At 39.6% G+C, this 21,059-nt stretch overlaps 1 protein-coding gene across 1 annotated transcript in view; it reads right to left on the bottom strand.

The window, feature by feature from the left end:
• Pi4KIIIalpha (phosphatidylinositol 4-kinase III alpha) overlaps positions 1-21,059 on the bottom strand; it is a 266,913-nt gene that overhangs the window by 229,187 nt on the left and 16,667 nt on the right. The window lies entirely within an intron of this gene.

The following is a 21,059-nucleotide window of genomic DNA, read 5'->3' as shown; positions in this document are numbered from 1 at the left end:
TCAAAATCTGAGTCAGCTTAATATGGGGTTCTTCTAAATTAGTTACCTGAAGGTAACATTAAATAACTCTATAACTGCTTTATGTAATTTATTTTCAAAACTCAAAGTGACATAACCTCAAGATTTCTTTTCATACCGTAATGGTTATGGCGTCCGCTATGCCAACTTGCTATAGGCTGGGGGTGTCACCGTATCGGCCCACCCGCTTACACTTCGAGAGTGCCAATCTCGAACAAGACTTAAGTGCTAGACCGGCCCCTTCTCGCTTCCGTCCGTGGTAGCGCGGCATGAGACTATGGAAATTACCAGACGATTCATCTGGAGTCTTCCATCTCGCGAGATTCCTGGACACATCCAGCATCCGGACTGTTCTGGAGGGACCAACGCAGATATATAAGGGAGGAGTGACTGCCAGTGCTGTAATTGTTGGACTAGTGTGCTACAGTGCAAATGACGGCACAGGAGAGAACGTGTAGCCATCCGATGTGGGACCTTGTGTGTGAATGTAAAACTGTGTAGTGTGAAAACAACTGAGAAACTAAAGGAGAGAGAGAGAGAGAGAGAGAGTGCGCAAAATGTGCAAGTGTGTGTTATGAGCGAAAGTTGTGTGTAGTTTAGTGCTTAGCTAATAAATCTTAGAAATAGGATGCCACCAGGTTCTGTACTCATTTATTTACCCCGCCAACATGTTACAATATGTTTAACGTGGCTTCCACAAAGAATTCAAACTGCCTCAGCTTATCACCACTCACATTTCAAGCCTGATGAAATATGGAAACACGAATGGTCTCAATTACACCCTCATGCCATTGTCAACATCAGGGATCCAAATTACAAAGTTGCCTGGTTTCAACCTGCCTCGTTCCACCTGGATCACACTCAACGGGATACACTGCGGAGTAAGAAGAAGTACTTCTGCTCTGCATCAGTGGGGCTGGAAAGACTCTCCAACTTGTGAATGTGGTGCTGAAGTGCAAACCATCCTGCACATTTTGAAGGACTGCCCTCTGTGAGCCTTTGCTGGTTCCATCGAGGACATTTATCGTGTGACCTCTGAGGCACTCTCTTGGCTGGAAGAGCTGGATATTTGTCTCTAAGAGACTCTAAGACCCCTACATTAACCTTTTTAAAGTCGAGTTTGTATATATATAGTACTAGCAAGATACCCGTGCTTCGCTACGGTATTATACTGAAATTTATAATTGAATGCTTAATTTTTTAGATATATAATCCGCCGAAATTCGCGAACTGACTCGTTTTCTGCGAGAATCCACCAAAATTCCCGATCTGACTGGTTTTCTATTATTTCACGGCACGTTTCCTCCCATTTTTCAATCTTCCTTTCCAGCAATCGATTTCGTACTTCCCGGGCTAGGCTCAGGTATTCCTCCCGGTCAGTTGGGTCCGTAAATCTTTGCCATCTTTTCCTATAATCATTTTTAATATGGATAAAATCCTTCAGGAGATCCGGCGTGGTGTCATATTGGGTGCCTTGGCAGCACTGAACCCGCGGCCGGACTGCATTCTTAGTCATTTGTCCAGGAGCCGTTACCAGCGCGGTCCGCACATTTGACGACGGTCCGGAATATTATTATTATTATTTTTATTATTACTATTATGTGTTGCTGGAATGGCTGATGACAGGGAAAACTGGAGTATCCGGAGAAAAACCTGTCCCGCCTCCGTTTTGTCCAGCACGAATGTCACATGGAGTGACCGGGATTTGAACCACTGCACCCAGCTGTGAGAGGCCGGCGCGCTGCCGCCTGAGCAACGGAGGATACTTATAAGTACATTAATAACAGTAAAATCAATTGGATACACCTCCTTCTACACCCCACCGCCGTAAAATTTATTTACCGCCACCCCCGCCCCCCAAAAAAATATTAAAATAATGCTTGTTTCTTTATGTTTAAGGGAGATTCCAAACACCAATGTTCACGTCTATTACCTTCAGTTTTGAGATCTAAGTATCCCCATAAAAATAATTTACTTTTTTCACTTCATTTCACAATACTCCCCGCCCCCTCCCCCGAAGTGAATTTTCCCCTCAAAAAATACTTGTTTCTTTAATAGTAAAGGATCTTCTAAATACCAATTATCACGACTTAACTTCATCAGAGTTTTTGATTTATGTGTCCTCATGAAAGGAATTCAACTCCTTTACACTCCCGCCCTCCAAGATGGTTTCCCCACCAAATGCGTTTTTCTTTGTTTTGAAAGGAGATCCAAATACGAATTTTCACGTCTGTAACAACTTTATATTTATTAGATGTATGTATTCTCATAGAATTAAGTCAATTAATTATTCAATTCTTTCACTCCCCCCCCCCCCCCCCCTTCAAGGGATTTTCCGAGAATATGTGTTTCTTTACTCTTAAAGCAGATTGTAAATATCAAATTTCACGTCTGTAACATCTTCATTTTTGAGATATCAGTAGCCTAATTAAAAGAATTCAACACCATTTTCAGTCACTTTTACCCACCCCCCCACCACCCAAGTGGTATTTCCGAAAAATAAAAATAAACGATTCGTTATGTTTAATAGAGATAAAAAATACCATTTTTCACTTCTGTAACATGTTAAGTTTTTTTTAGATATAACTTACTGTAAAAATTCTCATTTTAAAATTTCACCCCTTTTGAGTTCCCCTTAAGTGGAGTTTCCAAAAACAAATCACCTATATTTCTTTACATTTACAGGAGATTCCAAACACCCACTTTTTACGTCTGTAACATTTTACGTTTCCAAGATATTCTGTAGATATAGTCTTTCAAAAAATTCACCCCAATTTGTCACTCCTGTTTAACCGCCATTAATTGGATTTTCCAAAAACTAAAAAATACGTGTTTCTTTATTTTTAAAGGAGGTCCCATATACCAATTTTCAGGTCTGTAATATCTTCAGGTTCTGAAATATAAGTAGCCTCATTAAAGGCATTCAACCCATTATTCACCCTTTTACACCCTTCCTATTGGGATTTTCCGAAAACAAAGAATACGTGTTTCTTTATTTTTAAAGGAGATTCTAAATACCAATTTTTACATCCGTACACTTTAAAAGTTTTGAGATATAGATACACTCATTTTAAAAAATCACCCCCTTTTCACCCCCCATTAATTGGATTTTCCAAAAACAAAAAAACACGTGTTTCTTTATTTTTAAAAGAGATCCCAAACACCAATTTCCAGGTCTGTAATATCTTCAGGTTCTGAGATATAAGTAGCCTCATTAAAGGCATTCAACCCCTTTTTCACCCCTTTTCACGATTCCTATTGCGATTTTCCGAAAACAAAAAAATACGTTTTTCTTTATTTTTAATGAAGATTCTAAATACCAATTTTTTACATCTGCAAACTTTAAAAGTTTGGAGATATAGATTCACTCATTTTAAAAATTCACCCCCTTTTCACCCTCCCATTAATTGGATTTTCCAAAAACAAAAAAATACGTGTTTATTTTTAAAAGAGATCAAAAGTACCAATTTTCAGGTTTGTAATATCTTCAGTTTCTGAGATATAAGTACCGGTGTCCTGATTAAAGGCATTCAACCCATTTTTCCCCATTTTCACCCTTTTTCACCCCTCCTATTGGGATTTTCTCAAAACAAAAAAATACGTGTTTCCTTATTTTTAAAGAAGATTCTAAATACCAATTTTTACATCTGTAAACTTTTAAAGTTTTGAGATATAGATACACTCATTTTAAAATTTCACCCCCCTTTTTACCCCCTTAGCGAAGGAATATCCAAAAATCCTCTCTTAGCGAGCACCTACATCTTAATATGAATATATCCCCAAAATTTCATTTCTTTATGTCCAGTAGTTTTGGCTCGGCGATGATGAATCAGTCAGTCAGTCAGTCAGTCAGTCAGGACAAGTTATTTTATATATATATAGATGTATATAGAGTCAATTTTAATTTTGTGCCTGTTAAGAACTTGTACATAGTCGATTGTCAACTGTAGCATCATACGCCAAATAATAATAATAACCATCCCTGAATGCATGAGCCGGTTGAAACTTGTACCCTTTACACCGCAGCTGTCATCGTAAATTTCTCCATACTCTAGGTTGTGGAATGACCTGGTCCAAAGATGTACACTTCTTTGGGCTTTGTGCACACATCGCTTTTATGCCTTCCACAACGTGATCTGCCACAAGAGGGCACTCTTGCCCTTTCTCTCAATATACCACAGAAAGTTGTTTCCACAAATCTGTCATACCATTCTGTGATAGTCTTTACATGTGGTGAAGGGTTCTGATACTCTATCCTGAAATTTCTTTGTATGGTAAACTGTCATTATGGTTCGTGGTTTCTCAAGACAGCACTGCATGCACTCCACACCACTGCACACCTCCATGATGACTACATTGTATATCCTGCTAGAAAGAATGTGTGGAGGGAAATATGACAGCTTGACTTAAAAGACATGCTGCAAGAGGAGTGTGTGGCTTAAAACTTGATGACATGGCATGAGATTTGAAAAAAAAAAAAAATCTTAAGAAATTTCAGATGGTGGTTTTGAAATTATCCAAAGATACTTTCTGATAACTAGTTGAGAATTTTAGGAGCCAATGACCTTGCATTTAAGCTTCTTTAAATAACAAGCATCATCATCATCATCATCATCATCATCAACAAATTTAGAATAACCCTGTAAGTTACTTAGGTAGTTATTGTTATCTTTGGTCTTTTGAGTTGTGAATGCATCGCAGAATGTTCAAGATCGCATAGGTATAGCACATCATAAAAGAGCAGGTACTCTGTCAAGCCGATACATCACGTGAAGCCTTTACCCTCCTAAAACACAGGAAAGCAGCCCTTTTTTGGTTACATCTTGTAAAATAAACCCAGTGAGGCTGATCAGAGAAAGCAAGATATATATATTTTTTTTTACATTTTGCTATTTGCTTCACGTTGCACCGACACAGATAGGTCTTATGGCGACAATGGGACAGGAAAGGGCTAGAAGTGGGAAGGAAGCAGCCGTGGCCTTAAGGTACAGCCCCAGCATTTGCCTGGTGTGAAAATGGGAAACCACAGAAAACCATCTTCAGGACTGCCGACAGTGGAGTTTGGACTCCCTATCTCCCGAATGTGAGTTCACAGCTGCGCGCCCCTAACTGCGCAGCCACTTGCCCGGTTAATTCTTACAATTTGCTTTACGTCGCACCGACACAGATAGGTCTTATGCCGATAATGGCACAGAAAAGGGCTAGGAGTGGATAGAAATCGACCGTGGCATTCATGAAAGTGCAGCCCCAGTATTTTCCTGGTGTGAAAATGGGGAAACTACAGAAAATCATCTTCAGGGCTGCTGAGAGTGGGGTTCGAACGCACTATCGCCCGAATGCAAGCTGACAGCTACGCGACCCAACCGTGCAGCCACTCGTTTGGTGAAGGCAAGACAGATGGAAAATTTGGAGATTATTATCCTGGATGAAGAACCCTATACAGCAACTCTGACACGGGAAACTTGCTGCACGATGTTCACCATCCTCCTGCGAGAAGACACTGCCAGCAGCAGGAGGAGGAGAAATGTTATCTTCACTGTCTTTAATTATGATATTGTAATTTGACACCTCGGACATAGAAAATAAAACACCTCAAAACAATTATCATTACACTACCAAGTTAGCAGATGTATTCCCAAAACTGTATGTATCACGTTTAAGAGACTCTTAACTTGGGAGCGTGGATTGGTGTTCACGGGGCTCTTAGCCGAGGGCTGGCACTGCTTCCACTTACTTGTGCACGGCTCCTCACTTTAATTTATCCTATGCAAAGTCCCTTGGTCAACTCCTGTTCTTTTCTGACCCTGGTAGCATTAGGTTTGCAATGTCTAGGGAGTCAATCATGTTCACAGCGTTTGTGGCCGATATCTTCATTTTTATAATTTTCAAGTTCCGTATTGACGACAATATAATTATTGAAGATAAATGAGATCATCCACCTAATCAATACCATATAAAATTAGTACTTCAATTATTTGAATTATGGTACTAGTTTCGGCCTATTGATATTGGACATCATCAGCCATAAGTACCTGGGAATGACTCTACAAGTCACAGGTACCACTTTCACGCTACATATAAAAGACAAGGTCGCTGCTGTGGTAATAACTATGAATGAAATCAAGCATTTGCCGAGTCTTTCGGTGGATACGGCAATGAAGCTCTTTAAAGTGAAAATCTCACCAACAGTAAGTTACGAACTACAGATAATATGGGACAATCTTACCAAGAATAATTTAAGATATTTAGAGAAGACCAAAGCTGTTTATCTAAAGAAAGTTGTAAACCTATCCAAATTAACTTCCTCACGATTGGTACATGAACTAGTAAGAGAAAGGTTCTTCATAGAGGACCTACGAGAGTGGATGCTACTACATTCTACACCTGCTTATGACAGTGTTCTACAAGAACTTTATTCACAGAAGAAGGAAATATGAATCATGTTTTACACCACGGATGCCATAACGACTCAAGATTGGAAACAATGAAATTATGAGCTATGGCATGTCATCACACGATTTGTGGTACACGGCTTCCATCAAAGAATATGTGACAATACGAAACATCATGATCCGTAGGAGGATTGTATGTGTCGGCTGTGCAAGAATCGTTGTGATTGCTATCACCTCCAGGAATGTGGAAAAAGAATGGTATCTTTGACCAAATTTTGTAGTGATTAAGACAGAGAACTACATATTGTATTCTAAGTGAACATTTATCCATGTATTTATGTATATACCTAATCTACTTCATGGCCATTGGCTGCATTAAATTATATTATAAGGTCTTAAAACACTAGGATTTAAGATCTAATTTAACATCAACCTATTCTTCCTTAATTTTTTACCAACTGCTTTTATATACAAGTGTTTAACTATTTATAGATCTTCAAGACAGTGGTTTATTTTTCTTGAAGTATACCAACAGATCATGAGAATTTTCAAGTGTTGTGCTATATCCCCAAGACAGTGACTTATTTTAGTGAATATTGAATATTAGATTGAACTATTTTCAAGTGTTATGCTATCTATTTTTATTATATGTATGGCCAATTAGATTCGTAAGTGTTTTAAGACCTTATGGCTGATGATGGCCTAATATCAACAGGCCAAAACTAGTACATAATTAAAATAAATTATTGAAGTATTAATTTTATAGTTTATTGATTAGGTGGATTACCTCATTTATCTACAATAACCTTCATTTTTCTAAATGTTGAACCCGTTCCATTTTTTCCTCCAATTAGCATTAATGAAGGAAGTCCTAAATCTAATGCGGAACCAAATTCTAACCCAGATACAATCGCATTAAGTTATGAATTTCATTATGGTCTGTATTGATAATTGATCACTATCGAAGGGTAGAGAAAGGTCCACTTATTCAATACCATTAGCTTGATATAGTGTCCTGTATAACTGTTACTAGTTTTGACCCTACATACATTGGATCATCTTCAGCCATGATCTAACTGGAAACATATGATAACATTCAATCGATAACAAAGAATACAATTTGGTATGTCTTAATTTATAATCCATGTCTACAACATTGATGAAGTCGGATTACACATTTAAAACTGAAACTAAAATGACGCATTAAAACTGTTGTGGTTGGTGTTAGACTATGTCAATGTCCTTATAGTAATGAAGTGTTCTTGAATCGAACTGGTTTGAAGTGAATGTCTGAAAAAGAAAATATTTGAAGTGCATTACTCAATTACAAGTATTGTATTGTACTGAATTGTACTGTATTGAACAGGTGGATCTATAAATATTGTTATAAATATTATTATATTTGTGATATATGAATTATTCAAACCGAATTAAACAATAGATCACTACACCTGATGAAAAGGAACACTTATTCATGTTGTGAATGTCCCCTTCAAGCTACATACAGTATAAACCATTACAGTACTCATGTTACTATTCTTCAAGACATAATTTATACATCAAATGACTCAACTATACAGATAAGGAATACCAACTCCCAGATCGACTCAAGAACACTTGATTACTATAAGGACACCGACATAGTTCAACATCAACCACAACAGTTTTAATGTGTCATTATAGTTTCAATTTTAAATGTGTAGTCTGACTTAATGTTTTAGACTTAGATTTTAAATTATTTATTATTGGTTGTGTGTTGTTGTTGTTTGAGTCATCAGTCCATAGACTGGTTTGATGCAGCCCTCCATGCCACCCTATCCTGTGCTAACCTTTTCATTTCTACGTAACTATTGCATCCTACATCTGCTCTAATCTGTTTGTCATATTCATACCTTGGTCTACCCCTACCGTTCTTGCCACCTACACTTCCTTCAAAAACCAACTGAACAAGTCCTGGGTGTCTTAAGATGTGTCCTATCATTCTATCTCTTCTTCTGGTCAAATTTAGCCAAATCGATCTCCTCTCACCAATTCGATTCAGTATCTCTTCATTCGTGATTCGATCTATCCATCTCACCTTCAGCATTCTTCTATAACACCACATTTCAAAAGCTTCTATTCTCTTTCTTTCTGAGCTAGTTATCGTCCATGTTTCACTTCCATACAATGCCACGCTCCACACAAAAGTCTTCAAAAACATCTTTCTAATTCCGATATCAATGTTTGAAGTGAGCAAATTTCTTTTCTTAAGAAAGCTCTTCCTTGCTTGTGCTAGTCTGCATTTTATGTCCTCCTTACTTCTGCCATCGTTGGTTATTTTACTACCCAAGTAACAATATTCATCTACTTCCTTTAAGACTTCGTTTCCTAATCTAATATTTCCTATATCACCTGCCTTCGTTCGACTGCACTCCATTACTTTTGTTTTGGACTTATTTATTTTCATCTTGTACTCCTTACCTAAGACTTCATCCATACCATTCAGCAACTTCTCGAGATCTTCTGCAGTCTCAGATAAAATAACAATATCATCGGCAAATCTCAAGGTTTTGATTTCCTCTCCTTGGACTGTGATTCCATTTCCAAATTTCTCTTTGATTTCCTTTACTGCCTGTTCTATGTAAACATTGAAAAGGAGAGGGGACAAACTGCAGCCTTGCCTCACTCCTTTCTGGATTGCTGCTTCTTTTTCAAAGCCCTCGATTCTTATCACTGCAGACTGATTTTTATACAGGTTGTAGATAATTCTTCGTTCTCGGTATCTGATCCCTATCATCTTCAGAATCATAAATAGCCTGGTCCAATCAACATTATCGAATGCCTTTTCTAGATCTACGAATGCCATGTACGTGGGCTTGTCCTTCTTGATTCGATCCTCTAAGATCAGACGTAAAGTCAGGATTGCTTCACGTGTTCCTACATTTCTTCTGAAGCCAAATTGATCTTCCCCCAACTCAGCTTCAACTTGTTTTTCCATTCTTCTGTAAATAATACGTGTTAAAATTTTGCAGGCATGAGATACTAAACTAATAGTGCGGTAGTTTTCACACCTGTCAGCACCGGCTTTCTTGGGAATAGGTATAACAACATTCTGCCGAAAATCGGATGGGACTTCTCCTGTCTCATATATCTTGCACACTAAATGAAATAACCTTACCATGCTGGTTTCTCCTAAGGCAGTCAGTAATTCAGAGGGAATATCATCAATTCCAGGTGCCTTGTTCCTATTTAGGTCACTCACAGCTCTGTCAAACTCTGACCTCAAAATTGGGTCTCCCATTTCATCAGCATCAACAGCCTCTTCATGTTCCAGAACGAAATTATCTACATCGTTACCTTGATACAACTGTTGGATATGCTCCTGCCATCTTTCTGCTTTGTCTTCTTTCCCTAGAAGTGGCTTTCCATCTGAGCTCTTAATATTTATGCACCTAGATTTCCTTTCTCCAAAGGTTTCCTTGATTTTCCTGTATGCAGCATCTACCTTTCCCAGGACCATACAGCCTTCGACATTATTGCACTTCTCCTTCAGCCATTCTTCCTTAGCTACCTTGCACTTTCTATCCACTTGATTCTTTAATCGCCTGTATTCTTTTCTGCCCTCTTCATTTCTAGCATTCTTGTATTTTCGTCGTTCATCAATCAGGTCTAGTATCTCCTGAGTTATCCACTGATTCTTAGTTGATCTTTTCTTCCTTCCTAACATTTCTTCAGCAGCCCTACTGACTTCATTTTTCATGACTCTCCACTCTTCCTCTACTGTGTTTCTTTCAGCCTTTTCATTTAGTCCTTGTGCAACATGTTCCTTGAAACGATCCATCACACTCTTTTCTTTCAACTTGTCTAGATCCCATCTTTTTGCATTCTTTCCTTTCTTCAATTTCTTCAACTTCAGATGGCATTTCATGACCAACAAGTTGTGGTCAGAGTCCACGTCTGCTCCTGGGAAAGTTTTGCAATCCAACACCTGGTTTCTGAATCTCTGCCTAATCATAATGAAGTCTATTTGATACCTTCCAGTGTCTCCAGGTCTCGTCCACGTATACAGCCGTCGTTTGTGGTGTTTGAACCAAGTATTGGCGAGGACTAAATTATGGTCAGTGCAGAATTCAACCAGCCGACTTCCTCTTTCGTTCCTTTGCCCCAATCCAAATTCTCCTACTGTGCTACCTTCTCTTCCTTGGCCTACCACTGCGTTCCAGTCTCCCATCACAATTAGATTCTCGTCACCTTTGACATATTGTATTAAATCTTCTATCTCCTCATATATTCTTTCAATTTCTTCATCATCCGCTGAACTAGTAGGCATATAGACCTGCACTATTGTGGTGGGCATTGGTTTGGTGTCTATCTTGGCGACAATAATTCTTTCACTATGCTGGTCGTAGTAGCTTATCCGCTGCCCTATTTTCTTATTCATTATTAAACCAACTCCTGCATTACCCCTGTTTGATTTCGTGTTGATAATTCGGTAGTCGCCTGACCAAAAATCCTGTTCTTCCTGCCAACGTACTTCACTTATACCAACTACATCTAACTTTAGCCTATCCATCTCTCTTTTCAGATTCTCTAACCTACCACAACGATTCAAACTCCTAACATTCCACGCTCCGACTCGCAGAATGTCAGTATCCATCTTCCTGATGATCGCCCCCTCTCGTGTAGTCCCCACCCGGAGATCCGAATGGGGGACTAGTTTACCTCCGGAATATTTTACCCGGGAGGAAGCCATCATCAGTACATCTTTCATACAGAGAGAGCTGCATGTCCTCGGGAGGTGGTTACGGCTGTAGTTTCCCGTTGCTTTCAGCCGTGTAGCAGTATCAACACAGCTAAGCCATGTTGAGTATTATTACAAGGCCGTATCAGTCAATCATCTAGACTGCCGCCCTTGCAACAACCGAAAGGCTGCTACCCCCCTTTCGATGAACCATTCGTTAGTCTGGTCTCTCAACAGATACCCATCCGATATGGTTGCACCTGCGGCTCGGCTATCTGCATCATTGGGACACGCAAGCCTCCCCACCGCGGCAAGGTCACATGGTTCGCAGAGGAGGTATTGGTTGTATGTAATCATATGTTTCCAATTAGATCATGGCAGAAGATGAGCTCATGTATTTAGGGTTGAAACTAGTACCAATTATATAGGACATTATATTAAGCTAACGGTATTGAATAAGTGGACCTTTCTCTAGCCTTTAATAGTACAGATACAAACATGCATCAAGTCCTGATGGAGGTGGGTAATGGAGGGTGGAGATGATCAACTCAATTATTTTCTTTTTCTTTTCCAGGGTCTTACAGCACAGTGCAGTAATCCTGATAATGAACACTGATGTCTGAGGAAGAGAATGGAACTTGAAACCAAAAATAAAAATAAAACCAGTAATACAACTAAAGACATGCCTTCAGTAACAGAAGATAGCACTACATTTGCAAAAATAAACTTTATGGCTAATCTGAATTTGGTATCCCCTAATATGTTTGAATACAAAGTAGATAATGAACAGACAATGGTCAGTCCTGAGGAACAAGCAAATAAAACAGAAAGTTCCTGCCTGCACGAGGAATACTCGGGAAAATTTACTACTAAAGAATGGAAAAGCATAATACAAAACGTGAACAAGCATCGTATGACCCTCCTTCAAATCAACTCTAGAGATAATCACAAGGAAACTGATAAGATAGCGTTTCCACTACAACAGCTTGTTCTGAGTGAGAAACTGCAGGTCAATCTGACGCCAAATGGAAAGATAACAGCTATTCAACGATTAACAACCAAACAGATGAAAAAAAAGAAACGCTTCATGATCAAAAATAATCTAGTTCAACTTCAAGCTAAAAGGAGGACTCTCAAACATATTTTGAGAATAACCACGAGGCCTGTCGGCAAATCTATCTCGAGACGATCGACATGGACGCTAGAACAGCTGTTGGCGTACCGCAAAAGAGAAGCCGAGAGAGCAAAGCAACGTCGTCAGCACTTCACAGAACAACAGCTGCTAGCCTACCGCAGAAGATGTGCAGCATATAATAGAGCTTATAGGGCAAGGATGAGCAAAGAGCAGATCGAAGAATGCAGGAGGCGACATCGTGAACAGGCCAGAGAGAAGAGAGCGAAACGAGAAAGAGAGAGAATACAAACACAAAACCCAGAGGAGGAAAATAAGGCAGATAAGTTAGAGATAACAACAGAGCAAATGGAGGAGCATTGTAAGAGAGAAATGTTGAAACAACAAGAAAGATTACAAAGTGAAACAGATATTGAGAGAGCATTAAGATTATCAAATATGGCAAAGAGGGCAAGAGAAAAATATGCTGAAAGGAAAGCTCGACTTGCAGCCCAAGTATCAAACGAGGTTCAAGCTCGTGCTTCACACAGGGAGTTCAAAAATTCCTGGTCTTCTCCCTGCATCTGTGTCCTGTGTTATGATAACGTGGAATGTAAAGCTGATTTGCGTCAACATTTCCTCACGGCACATCACCTGCACATTCCGTTCTCCTGTGGTCTGTGTTGGCGATCCTTTAAAGAGCGCAATGAAATGATGATGCATCGCAATCTAGCTCACAGGCAGCAAGAACACTTAAACTGTACTATATGCAAGAAACACTTTCCGTCGTACCAGAAACTATTAAGTCATACTCGAGTTCACCTCAGTCATAAAAGCATTTATCAAAAAGAAAAGCCAAGAGATAAATTTGAAGTCTATATATGCCAGCCTTGTAAAATGGTTTTTGTAATTAAGGAAATGTTTGAAGCCCATCAATCAGAATGACATGAGGGGTAGAAACAAATATCTATTTTTAAAACTTGCTAAAAAAATTAATAATTCTAAATTATGTGACATTTGAAAAAAAAAAAACACACAAAAAGAAAAGGTGTATCCTACTTCCAATACAACCAATTTAAAATATTGTTATTTTCCTTTTATTTAAACCCAGAGCTCATTTTAAAGGAATAAACAAGAGACAATTCAAGTCTCGAACAAAGTTTAATGAAACTCTTCCTTGGGTAAAACTTCAGGAATAATTCCTCGTATAGAGAGAGAAATAACAACATGGGTCCAGAAATGCATAAATGCCGAACTAGAATTTATTCATAGTTCACTCCCATACATCTTACTGTTACAATTTATGAGGGGGTGTCTTTAAAGTTTTAATTATCACACGGAAGTTATTATGGTATACCGATGACATTTTGTCAGTGCCATCACTGGTCGCTAAGTGCATAATGAGAAAATCAGCTCAATGCGTCCTTTATTTTTTGTTTTATAAATTGTTCTAGAAGTGATTAAAGTGTAGGATGAAGAAAATTGTGACTGCAACGTGATAAAGTCCCCGCATTTGAAGGGTAACAGTGCCCGGCAAATTCATAATGAAATGCACGCAGTTTATAGAAATGATTGCCCATCTTATGACACTAAGGTGAGGTGGAAAAGGAATTTCCAAAATGATCACATGTCCCTCACAGACAAGCCAAGACCTGAAAGACCATCACTGACTGATGATGGGGCCACAGTGAAGAACATGGAGAGTTTAATCCTGGAAGACAGATGAACAACCATCCAAATGATCATGAGCGACACTGGTCTCAGTTATCATAGTTTGTGGAAAATTATTCATGACGAACTGCACACACGTCCAAAGTGTCTGCAAGCAGGCTTCCACGTTTTCTAACCCCTTTCGAGAAACAAACACAGTGTGACCTTTCAAGACATGTTGACACAGTTGGAACAGGATAACAGCAGATTTTTTTGATCACCTGATAACTGAGAATGAATGCTGGATCTATCAGTATGATCCAGAGACCAAAATTATGAGCATACATTAGGAGGCGTGCCGATTCCCCTCCCCCAAAGAGATTTATGATGACGTGAACGATGATGCTTGCTGTTTAAAGGGGCGTAACATCTAGGTCATTGGCCCCTGATGGTACAAAATGAGACTAAATGTAATGACAATTTAAAAGTCCAAAACTCATCCACTGACCAGAATTCAAAATGTGATGTGAAGAATGAATGGAAGAATATGAATTTAAAATAACCAGTGAATCCAACTTGCAATATTTAAAGTTAAAAGTAATTCCAAACTTAATCCACTGACTAGAGTTCAAAAAAAAAAGAGATGATGAACAATAATTATGAACTTATAACAATCAGTGGATTCGACCTGCAGTGCCCCACCTTCCTAGAAACTATCTTAAAACAATAGTATTACTGACCAAGGGATTGGTTCCAAAGCACAATCCTGAATCGATGATGCTTGTTATCTAAAGGGGTCCAAAATCCAGGTCAACAGCCCCTCAAAATGGTACTTATCGCTAGGAAAGTAACAACCATGGTATTTCTCGTGTAGCGGTACTAATCATGAGTAACGTAGACTTACTGTGTTCCACACATTGTGGTACTACTCGCAGGTAATGTAATACGCACAGGTAACACAGATCTATGGTGTTTCTCACATTCCGGTGCCACTCATAGGCAACGCAAACCAATGGTATTCCTCACATAGGTGTACTAATCACAGGAACTCATACTATCCCACGGTGTTTCTCACATAGTGGGTACTAATCTTGGACACTGTCCAGTTACATGGCTAAGTGGTTAGCGTGCTGGCCTTTGGTCACAGGGGTCCCGGGTTCAATTCCTGGCAGGGTCGGGAATTTTAACCATAATTGGTTAATTTCCCTCGCACAGGACTGGGTGTATGTGCCGTCTTCATCATCATTCCATGCTCATCACAACGTGCAGGTCGCCTATAGGCATCAAATCAAAAGACCTGCACCAGGCCTCTCCGGAGGCCTGACACCATTTCATTTCATTACCAGTACTGTAAAACCCATATTGATTCACGCTCTGCTGCTACTAATCACAAACCTATTGTGTACCCAACATAGTGATATTACTCGCAAGTAAAGGCTCGTGTGATGGTACTAATCGCAAGTAGTCTTATAGTTCTAATTCAATCATACTTGATCGCCTCTTTTAGCTCTCTTGAGACAGACAGGGGATACCGTGGCTGTATTCTTCGTCTGTGTCCCCACCTACAGGGGGTACCCCAAAGAGGCAAAAGTCAGTTGGGAAGGTCATGCTCTCAGTTTTTGGGACTCATGGAGTCATACTCGCAGATTACCTTACTAAGGGACAAACCAACACTGGCGCATACTACAGCAATCTGTTGGACAAGTCAAAAGATCCTCTGAAAAAGAAATGCAACGGTATGCTTTCCAGAGACATTTGTGTCCTAGCTGACAATGCACCAGTTCGCTTATGAAGTTGCAATTGACAAAACAAGGGCATGTGGTTTTGAAATCTTCCAGCATCTGGAAGTACCATTTTGAGGGGCTGTTGACCTGGATTTTGGACCCCTTTAGATAACAAGCATCATCGATTCAGGATTGTGCTTTGGAACCAATCCCTTGGTCAGTAATACTATTGTTTTAAGATAGTTTCTAGGAAGGTGGGGCACTGCAGGTCGAATCCACTGATTGTCCCAGTCTTACACCAAGTGACTTTTTATGTTCCCAGGAATGAAAAATCCATTGTGGGGTTGCCGAGATCACAGATGTGGAAGAGTGGTTTTAGGCGCAATCTGCAGACTTCTACAATAACTGTACTTGGAGAGTTAAGAAACACAGGGAAAAATGTGTAAGTCTGGATGATGACTATGTAGAGAACAGAACACAGTATGAGATAAGGAAGTTCCTCAGAGGGCTAAAAAGACCCTGTTTAAGACCTATCTCCTGCCCACCATGACATATAGTCTGGAGAGTTGTGTCTCGCATAAAAGAGGAGTAAGTCAACTGCAAGCTGTTGAAATGAAATTCCTTAGATCAGCTGTATAGAAAACAAGGAATGAGAGAATTAGGAATGATCAGATACGAAGAGACCTGCAGGTCAACTTGACCATGGAAGAAAGGCTGAGTGATACAAGGCTGAAGTGGCTAGGACACATTAAGCAGATGGGAATCCCTAGAGAGAAAAGAAGCATACCAAGGCCGTAATAAATGGAGGAAAATCGTTCTTCAACATCCTACCCGGCTTGCTGGAAGGAATTCATGGTGATGATGATGATGATGATAACTATGTACAGAAGAAAACATCCCAGTTCTATCCCCGACCAAATGTCTCACATTTCAGAACAATGCCCATGAGATGGTAGATGTGGGATCTCTCACTGAGTCCAGGGGAAAACCAACCCCGGAGGGTAAACGGATTAAATAAATAATTTTTAAAGGTGATAATTAAAACTTTATGATAAATCTTAATTCATTTGTTAACATGTGTCATGAATGATGTTACACTGAATGTCGTCAATATCCGCTGGAACACTGCTGACAAGTCATATGAAATGTTCAAAATGTTCAATTGCTTGCCGCAATACAAACCTCTGATTGTCTTTGCACTGAATTACCAACACACTAAAAATGGTGAAGTGTGTACTGTCTGATAGGCAACTATAATTCGAATACGGAGAGTTACTGCATCATCCACAGTAGTCTAATACACCAAGTACTTCAAGTAGTCTACCCCTACACGTAAAAGTCCAGTGGGTTCAAATCAGGAGAACATGGTGGCCAAGCAAATGGTCCGCTTCTACTTGCCCAGAGCTTGTAATAACGTGCATTAAGGCGCCTTTGGGCAAAAATACTGACATTTATGGAGATATAGCAAGTAATGATTGAGACTACAGGAATGATTTATGGGAGTTAAGAGACTGATTAGGTCAACAATTTATCAATAATAATAATAATAATAATAATAATAATAATAATAATAATAATAATAATAATAATAATAACAACAACAACAACAACAACAACAAATGCTTTACGTCCTACTAATTACTTTTACGGTTTTCGGAGGTGCCGTAACGTAGTACCGCAGAAGTTCTTTTACATGCCAGTAAATCTACCGGCACGTGATCGATGTATTTAAGCACCTTCAAATACCACCGGACTGAACCAGGATCAAACCTGCCAAGTTGGGGTCAGAAAGCCAGTGCCTTAACCATCTGAGCCACTCAGCCCGGTCATTAATTTATCAGAAATATGGTCACACATGTACCAAATGTATCAAGTTTCTTGGATTTCATTCATGTGTTCGACTTCACAACAGATTTTTTTAAATTTTTTTAATTTAATGTTAAAAACTTCATAACAGTTTTTTCTTCCCTGAAGTTCCTGAAGTTTTGCCCATGAATCCTGAACAGAAAGACAGAAACATGAACAGGAACAAATAATGGGATAAACACAATGATATACCAGCAGGGAAAGATATGTGGAGATTTTTGTTGTCCTTTTATATTTTCATGCTTGTCCTTGGAAAGAGAGGTAGAAGGAAAATGCCTGGTTGGAAGACCTAGCAGCAACAGCATCAACAACCACAACTTGAAGACCACGCAGTTTAAATAGCTTGGGTGACTGGTTACATATTACAGTGATACCACCAACGATGTCAGGTCAAAAGTAAATGCAGCATGGCTCAAGTAGAGGCAAGTTACCAGAGTTTTCTGTGACAAGCACATGCCCGAGTATCTTAAAGCAAAAGTATATAAGACAGTAGTTCATTATGGATCAGATCATTGCCCTATGATGAGGAAACAAGGCCAAAGCATCCACAACCTGGAGATGAAAATGCTACAATGCACCTCGGCCTAACACGCTATGACCATGTTACAAATGACGAGGTGCGACAAAGACTGGAGTGGTCCCGATTGTAGTGAAAGTGAGAGAAGCAAGACTCCAATGGTGTAGTGGCGGTGACTGTTTTACGAGGAAGTTAGGCATCCACCCTCTCTGATGGTATGGTCGTGTCATACATCATGACCGCAGTTGTATGGTAAAAGTGGCCCTTCAGTTCAACCCTGGAAGATGTCATCCACATGGAAGACAAAGAAAGCGGTGGATGGACTCCCATCACAAAATACGAGCAGGTTGCAGACCTCAGCCCAAAAGATGTCCAGGAGCAAGTAAAATAGAGAAGACATAGCAAGATAGCGAATCCCGTGCAACGGGACATACGCTCGGACAGAAGAAGACCTACAACCTGCTGAATGGAAATGGTCAGGACTGCAATTGCAGCTAAATGGATGATATCCTGAAGAACAAGACATTCATGAATAGAGAAGAGTAAAAAAGTCTTATCAACAGCACCCAGGAAACAGGAACTGTAAATCGAAGATGCTTGCACTTCTCTTCCTTCTGTTCTCTCCTCCCACACTGATCTGTCAATGTGTTATCCTAATTATGTTTTCCTGTTCATGGTCTTAATTTTCAATGCATGATTTGATTAAACAAGGTTTATGTCTTTCACTGTTAGCCTAAACACAGCGAGTTTCTCTCATCGGTTGGCCGGCAGGCGCGCCCATCTTATCCGCCTCCCGTTGACTCGTCACTCCCCGCTCCACGGCATAGCAACAAGGACAGCACTTCGCTCACTTTATCCGTGCGACAGGAGATAACAATTAAAATTAAGAATTAAGAAAATAAGTTCATACTATATGACAGGAGATGTTAGAAATGTTCTCCTTCTGCATCCACACATTTCTGGAATCATCTTTCAATTTTAACATTTTCGTAGCCCAACATGCTGAGCTCTTCGAAACCCTAGCTTCTTGTTCAAGTCCATGTTCTAATCTTTCTGCAGTTTAATACATCTTTCTTGTTAAGTACACGTTTTTTAACAGTTCGCTTCTTATCGAGTAAAGAATCACTTCCTCTCAATTTGTTTACGAGTTTCCAGATGGTTTCTCTATGTGGATTTTTGACTCAGTTGACAGGGACGTCATGTGGCACCTGTTACTCATCATCATCATCATCATCCTAAACCATCTCCAGTTTCCCGGGTGTGGTATATGAGCCTCCTCCATCTCATCCTGTCTTTGTACCATTCTTCCTCCACCAACTTGTCCCAATCATGACCTCTCAGCAGTACATCGCTCTTAACTAAATCTATCCATTTCCTTCCTGGCCTTCCCACAGGTCGTCTTCCTTCTACCTTTCTGTCAAATTCCTTCCTTGGAGTTCTGTTTACTGGCATCCTCTTCATGTGACCAAACCACTTCAGTCTTGATATCTGAATCTTATTGAGGAGAGAATCATCTATTCCTACTTCTTCTCTAATTTTCTCATTCCTAATCTTGTCTTTCCTGGTTTTCTGGATCATAGTGCGTAGGAATTTCATTTCAGCTGCCTGAAGTTTGGAATTATCTCTATTGGTCAGTGTTGTGGTTTCGAGACTGTATGTAAGAATTGGTGTATAATAGGACTTGTACAATGTCATTTTTGTTTTCATGGGTATTTGCTCATCCCACAGCAGGTGTCTTACCTGGTGGTAAAATTGTGTTGCCTTATTGATTCGATTGTTCACCTCATGTTTTGCTAGGTTGTCATTTGATATAACGCTACCCAAGTATTTGAAAACTGGAACGCTGTCCAGTTGAGCTTCATTTAACATGACTATTGGTTCTGCTCCTTCCCCATACACTTTCATCACCACCGTCTTGGTCTTGCTGATGTTTAAACCATATTTCTTAAACTCCTCATTCCAGCTTTGTATTCTCTCTACCAATTCCTCTTCTGAGTCACTCCAGATCGCAACATCATCTGCAAATGTGAAGGCTTTGATATCTCCATGTTCTTTCCTTTTAATAGATTTCATTACTACATTCATTACAATAATAAATAGAAGTGGTGACAATGAGCTGCCCTGCTGCACTCCTCTCTTTGTTTCAAACCAGTCTGACAAACCACATCCTACTTGAATACAGCTTCTGTTCCCACTATACAACATTTTCACTTTGTCTATGAGGCTGTCTCGCACTTGAAGTTCTTTCATGCATTGCCAAATTCTTTCCCTTGGTACACTATCGTATGCTTTCTCAATGTCCAAAAATATTAGAAATAAAGGCTTGTTCTTCTCCCTGTTACTGAAGTATGGAATTCCACAGAAGATAGTCAACCTGATTAAGGAGACATACAATGGCTATGAGTGCCGGGTGGTTCATGAAGGCAAGCTAACAGAAACATTTGGAGTGACCTCCGGAGTTAGGCAAGGATGTGTCCTATCGCCGCCTATCATCTTCCTTCTGGTGATAGACGATATCATGAGGAAGTGTACGCAGAAAAGAAGGGGTTTACAGTGGGGACTGCTAGAGAGACTGGAAGATCTGGACTATGCAGACGGTATTTGCTTGCTGACACACACCTTGAAAGAGGAACTCAAAGAGCTAGACACTGAGGCACGACAAACAGGACTCAAGATTAATTCCAGTAAGACCAAAGATATGAGGCTGTTACCCAAGAACGATTTTGTCTAGGTGGACAGGAAATTGAAAATGTAGACCAATTTCGCTACCTGGGAAGTATGGTAGATAAACAAGGAGAATGTTAAGTCACGCATAAGGAAGGCTAATGGTGCATTTGTGCAGCTCTATCCACTGTGGAAAAACCGTGCCATATCCAAGGATCATATAAGAGAAATAGATCCGTCACTCCTGTATAATAAAGTTGGCTGAGAAAACAGGTCATGGAAGCTACAGTGGCCACTTTCTCTCTGCCAACATAAGGAAATAAATCCCACGATAGTACCTCGTAGTAAACACGATGATGATAGTTGTTACTTTGTTAAAATTTTAATTGTGATAGGG

Source organism: Anabrus simplex, chromosome X (assembly GCF_040414725.1).
Source record: "Anabrus simplex isolate iqAnaSimp1 chromosome X, ASM4041472v1, whole genome shotgun sequence".
Taxonomy (NCBI): domain Eukaryota; kingdom Metazoa; phylum Arthropoda; class Insecta; order Orthoptera; family Tettigoniidae; genus Anabrus; species Anabrus simplex.
Note: the sequence above shows the minus strand (reverse complement) of the source record. Positions and strands in the feature narration are given on the sequence as shown.